Source organism: Vigna radiata, unplaced genomic scaffold, assembly GCF_000741045.1.
Source record: "Vigna radiata var. radiata cultivar VC1973A unplaced genomic scaffold, Vradiata_ver6 scaffold_435, whole genome shotgun sequence".
Classification (NCBI taxonomy): Eukaryota; Viridiplantae; Streptophyta; class Magnoliopsida; order Fabales; family Fabaceae; genus Vigna; species Vigna radiata.
Window position 1 is genome coordinate 47,255 of NW_014541978.1, and position 6,203 is coordinate 53,457.

A 6,203-nucleotide genomic window follows, 5' to 3' on the forward strand; every position below is an offset into this window, starting at 1 on the left:
GCTAAGATAACCAAGAGTGAGTTAAGAAACAAAGAAAATCTGCATCTTGTTCATTGAAATGGCTCAAAACCGAAATCACCAAGACAAGCTCCTTCAAGGCATGTTCATACAAGAAACCCTAAGAGAGAAAAGCTCTAAAACCAAAAGTATGAAGTGTTTGTAATGAGAGCCTAAGTGTGTCTCAGCAATTCTCCTCCAAATACGTAGAGTTACCTTCCAAATGGGGTCCACAATCAATTAAAAACCCTAACCTAAAAGGCACATGTCCTACATATGGGTTTTTTACAAAATTGCCCCTAAAAGGGTCCAAAACACTTAATTCTAATTAAGGACTTCTAGGAAACGAAATTACAACTTTAATAAGAATTAAAATGACTAAATGTTCAGCCTTTGAATGTGCCACACCATATCCTAATGCTCCAGATGATGTTTCCACAACTTCCCTGCAACCAGAAATGCGCTTAATCAGCTCAAAAAATCTAAATTAGCACAATTACGAATTTTTGACCAAATTAAGTAGAATTCGGAAAACGGGGAAATAACAGACAATTAAACACAATTCCCTGGTTTATTTAAGTGCAATAAACTAAATATAGTTCAAGGAATTACGACTCATCACTCCCGAAGCCGTCCCAAGGAGCACAAAAGAGAAAGACTGATTAGGGGTCGAATCGACACCATCTCCGGAGGCTTCGCCGGAGGCGGAGTCTCTTCATCCGCCTGGAAAAGACACTTGAGAAACCTTTGAAGCGTCAACAATGTAGGGCATAACTCTGTGTCCATGCCCGATATCATATTCACGGATGCGGACTTCCACGCTCCGGAGCCCGACCAAGATGATCCAATGGTAATCACTACCGAAATAGAACTATACGATGTAAGCAAAGTTTTGATTGACCAGGGAAACTCGGTCAATATATTGTATTGGACGACATTCCTGAAAATGGACTTGTCAGAAGATATAATATGCCCATTCAACGAACAAATCGTAGGCTTCGTAGGAGAAAGAGTTGACACCCGCGAGTATCTCGATCTGAGAACTCGATTGGGGACACAAGACGATGCAAAGGAACTGAGGGTTCGGTTCCTTCTGGTTGATGCCAACACCTCCTATAATGCCTTCCTGGGGAGACCATGTTTGAATGCTTTCGGAGCCATCGTATCAACACCTCACCTAACAATGAAGTTCCCGTCAAATAGAGGGACGATATGCACGGTAAAGGCAGACCAGAAAACGGCACGACAGTGTTATGTCGCCGGCCTAAAAGTCACACCTTACATTTCCAAAAGAAGATCAAAGGGGCATGAAGCAATAGTGGTCGACCTAGACCCGAGAACTAACACAGACGAAAGGATCCAACCTTAGGGACACATTAAATCATTCCAACTCGGAAAAGAAGAAATGTAGAAAACGTCTATCGGTGCAGATATAGAACCAGATGAAGAACACCGACTGACCGATTTGATAAAGGCCAATGCAAATCTATTCGTGTGGAGCGTCGCAGATATGCCAGGAATTCACCCAAGTGTCATGACTCACAAACTTTCTGTATACAAAGAAGCCAAGCTAATAGCACAGAAAAAGAGAAGATTCGGTGAGGAGAAAAAAGAAGCCATTCAGGAGGAAGTCAACAAGCTTGTTAAAGCCAAATTCATCCGGGAGATAATCTATACAACTTGGTTGGCGAATGTCATTATGGTAAAAAAATCCAACGGCCAGTGAAGAATGTGCATTGATTTCACCGACCTCAATAAAGCTTGTCCGAAAGATTCCTACCCCCTTCCGAGCATCGACCAACTAGTGGACGGGGCTTCTGGCCACGTAGTGCTAAGTTTTCTGGACGCTTATTCAGGATACAATCAAATCCCGATGCATCCATCCGACCAGGAAAAAACGGCCTTCATAACCGAACGAGCCAACTATTGCTACGAGGTGATGTCGTTCGGCCTCAAGAACGTCGGGGATACCTACCAATGTCTCATGGATAAAGTTTTTTACCATCAGATCGAAAAATGCATGGAAGTATATGTGGACGACATGGTGGTACGAAGCCGATCTCATGAACAACATCTCGAGGACTTAGCTGAAGTTTTTCAACAGGTGAGGCGGTATAACATGCGTCTAAATCCCTCTAGATGTACCTTCGGAGTTCCGGCCGGGAAATTCCTTGGGTTCATGCTGACACAACGAGGAATCAAAGCCAATCCAGATAAATGTCGAGTGGTGCTAGAAATGAAGAGCCCCACCAAGCTTAAAGAAGTGCAGCGATTAGTCGGACGCCTCACGACTTTGTCACGATTCATCCCGAAACTAGCAAAACACATCTGACCCATCTTGAAAAACATGAAGAAAAACGTCCCACGCCACTGGGACGACCAGTGTGAAGAAGCCTTCTCGGCCATCCTCACCAGCCCCCCGTCCCACGGAGGGGTTCGATTTACAGCTGTATCTCGCTGCCTCAGACCATTCGGTGAGCGCGACTCTTATTCAAGAAACCCCTGATTTCAAGCTCATCTATTTCGTCAACAGAACTTTGCAGGGAGTAGAAGAACGATACTCGAAAATTGAAAAAATAGCTTTTTCCCTTATAACTACCGCAAGACGCCTCCGACCGTATTTTCAAAGTCACCAAGTTGTGGTCCGTACCAACCACCCGGTCGCGAAAATCCTCAAGAAACCTGATCTGGAAGGGAGAATGGTCGCATGGTCGGTGGAGTTATCCGAATTTGGCCTACGTTTCGAACCGCAAGGCTCCATAAAAGGCCAGCATTTGGCTGACTTTGCAGCCGACTTACCGTAGGCAGCAAACACACCAACATGGTATCTGAATGTAGATGGCTCCTCAGATAAAAAGGGCGGAGGAGCCGGGATAGTATTAGAAGGGCTGAACGGGATAATCATTGAGCAGGCAGTGTCTTTTAATTTTCAACTAAGCAACAACCAGGCAGAATACGAAGCTTTGATCATCGGACTCCTCCTAGCCAAGGAACTCGAAATCGAACGGATCGAATGCCGCATGGATTCTCAACTGGTCGTAGGCCATTTAAGCAGAACTTTCCACAAGGTTAGTGACCTGATCAAAACATTTGCTAGTTTTAACATTGTTCATATACCGAGAACGGAGAATTCCAGAGCGGATCTCCTTTCCAAATTAAAACATGCCTAGGAAAAAGCACAACTCTCCTCCGTGATTAAAACAACTCTCGACAAACCAATGCTGGAAACCTTTGCCACAGATGTTACAGCACCGAAAGCCGATTGACGACAAGACGTACTCCAATTGATGGTACGACAAGTGTAGGGGGGCCAACTTAGCACAACCGACTCCAAGAGAATCACACACTTCACATTTGTGGGTGACGATCTATATAGAAAAGGTTACACAACACCGCTGTTGAAGTGTTTATCCGATGAGGAAGCCAAATATGTCATGCAGGAGTTACATCATGGAATATGCGGATCACATTCAGGAAAGCGAACACTCAGAGCCAAGATTCTACGAGCAGGCTATTACTGGCCCATTACGGAACAAGATTGTGCAGACTTTGTTAAAAAATGCATCGCTTGTCAAGCACATGGGAATGATTTCCGGGTTCCCCCACAAGAACTATATGGAATAACAGCTCCCTGGCCGTTTGCACAGTAGGGCATGGACATCGCTGGGCCGTTACCAGCAGGAAAAGCACAGTGCAAATACCTCCTTGTAGCAGTGGATTATTTCACTAAATGGATAGAGGCGGAGGCGCTGGCAGTCATTAGTGCCCAAAAAGTTCAGAAATTTATTTGGCATTTAATATGTCGCTTCGGGCTACCACAAAAAATCATAACGGACAATGGATGACAATTTGTAGAACGCAAGTGATGAGTTGATATTTTATTGACTTCACTTAGTTTATTGTGCTAGAATTAATCAGGGAATTGTGCTTAATTGTCCGATATTTTCCCATTTTTCCTAATTATGCTTAATTTGACCGGAAATTCTAATTTTAATTAATTTGAATTTTCTGAGCTAATTATTTGCATTATTATTTTCAGGAAAAATTTTGGAAACACAATTTGGGACATTTGGAGGAGACAAAATAAATTTAAGACTCTCATATTAGACATTTTAAATTTTAGTTATATTATAATTTTATTGTTTAAACTTTTTTTTGACAAATATTTGTAATTTGGGCTAATTTTGGTAGAGTAGACTAGGCCCAATATTGTAAGACACTAGGCCTAGGTTTCCCTTTTATTTTTTAGGGTGGACCCCACCCCTTTTAGGACACATGATCCTAGAAAATATTGACCAGCGGTCACTTGCTGAGGATTCTTGGTGTTGGAACGTTTCTGGAGCTGGTCTTTGAACATTTTAGTTGTTTTATTTTCATTGAGAAGGGAGAATGGCATGGGACGTAGATTAATTTGGAGAGCCGACGCACACACTTTTGAAGGGCTGGAAGGGGAGCAAGCTGCACACACTCTCATTGGCATTTGAAATTGGAGGAGGAGCTGATTCTTTGCAAGCTGCACACTCTGATTAATGGAGAAAGAGAAACGGTGCATTCATTTTGCTGTCATAAACGTTCATGTGAAATATATTTCTTTATTGAATTTGGTGACATTCATTTTGCTAGGAGATATGCACACGCTGATTCACTGTGATTTTGGAGTGTCACATACTGAATCCATTTACTTTAGTAGCCTTGTTCTAGATTTCATTTTCAATGTTATGTGTTTTTAATTTACTGTTTTAAGAAACACTGTTGAAGTTGCTAAAATGAACATTTCTCCTTTTAATTTAATATTATAATTTTCTAGCATTAAATAATATTTTTCTAGCATTTCTTCTTTTAAGCTTCCACCGAGAATATTTTATATTATTTACATTGAATTGTATTTAACTTTGCTCAATACTATTAACGCAAATTTTTTTTAGAAGCTTTTCTGAATTCTTTTTTTTTCCTTTATTTTATTTTCTTTTATTTTAAATTAGTTTAGGTATTAGATAAAATTTTTGTTTTTTTATTTTCTTTTATTTTAAATTAGTTTAAAATGTAGGTTGAGTTGTTTTTAATTTCTTTAATTTAGTTTTGTATTTAATTTAATTTAACTATGTTTAGATAATTGTTTAATCTAGTATTGGGTTTAGCATTTTTACTCTCTTTAACGTTTTTTATGATGTTCGAATGTGTTTAATTTTTATTTTTAATTTCGTCAGTTGCATTCACAAACAAAACCAATTTCAACCCCCCCACTTTGTGTTAGACCTAAGACTCGAACCACATTTGGTCCTTGGGAGACGATCTAGGGGTCATTCCCTAGTTTATACTGTAGTTTAATTGCACATCTAATTTGATTGGGCGGCGACACCCATCAGCAAGCTGGAAGATTTCCTCAAGGGTCTCTGCATCAAACACGTGACAAGCTCTGTTTAGCATCCTCAGACGAACGGTCAAGCCGAGGCCGCCAATAAAGCAATCATATCGGAGTTAAAGAAACGACTTGGAAACGCGAATGGATTATGGGTCGAAGAATTGCCGGAAGTATTGTGGGCCTACAGATGTACCCCTCATGGGTCGGCAGGGGAAACACCATTCAATCTCACATATGGAATAGATGCAATGTTATCGGTCGAACTGGGCAAACCCTCCATAAGGAGAAATATACAAGACATGAGTCTCAATGATGAACACCTGCGAATAAATCTGGACACCCTACATGAACGGCGAGAAGTCGCTATGATTAAAAGTGCAGCCTAAAAACGACAGATCACTAGGCGTTTCAACACTAAGGTGCAACCCCAAAACTTTGCGGAAAATGATCTTGTATGGCGGAAGAAGGGAGATGCCAGAAAGAACAGAGAGCACGACAAGCTAGCTGAAAAATGGGAAGGACCCTTTCGCATTTCGGAAGACTTAGCAAACGGAGCCTACCGCTTAGAGCATCTTGATGGAAAAGCCATTCCCAACACATGGAATGCAACTCATCTTAAATTTTATTATAGCTAAAGTTCAGTTATTTTACTATTTCCATTTGAACCTTCAAACATTTTGCTCTACGAATGATAAATGAAGTATATTCAGAACACATGTTATGCAATAATTGTAGATGTTTATAAGATCTCTTTCAAATTAGCAAAAAAGCGTTGTCGGATACCATCCGGACGCCACATTTATGAAAAAAGGAGTGTTACTCCTAAGCGTTGTCGGATACCATC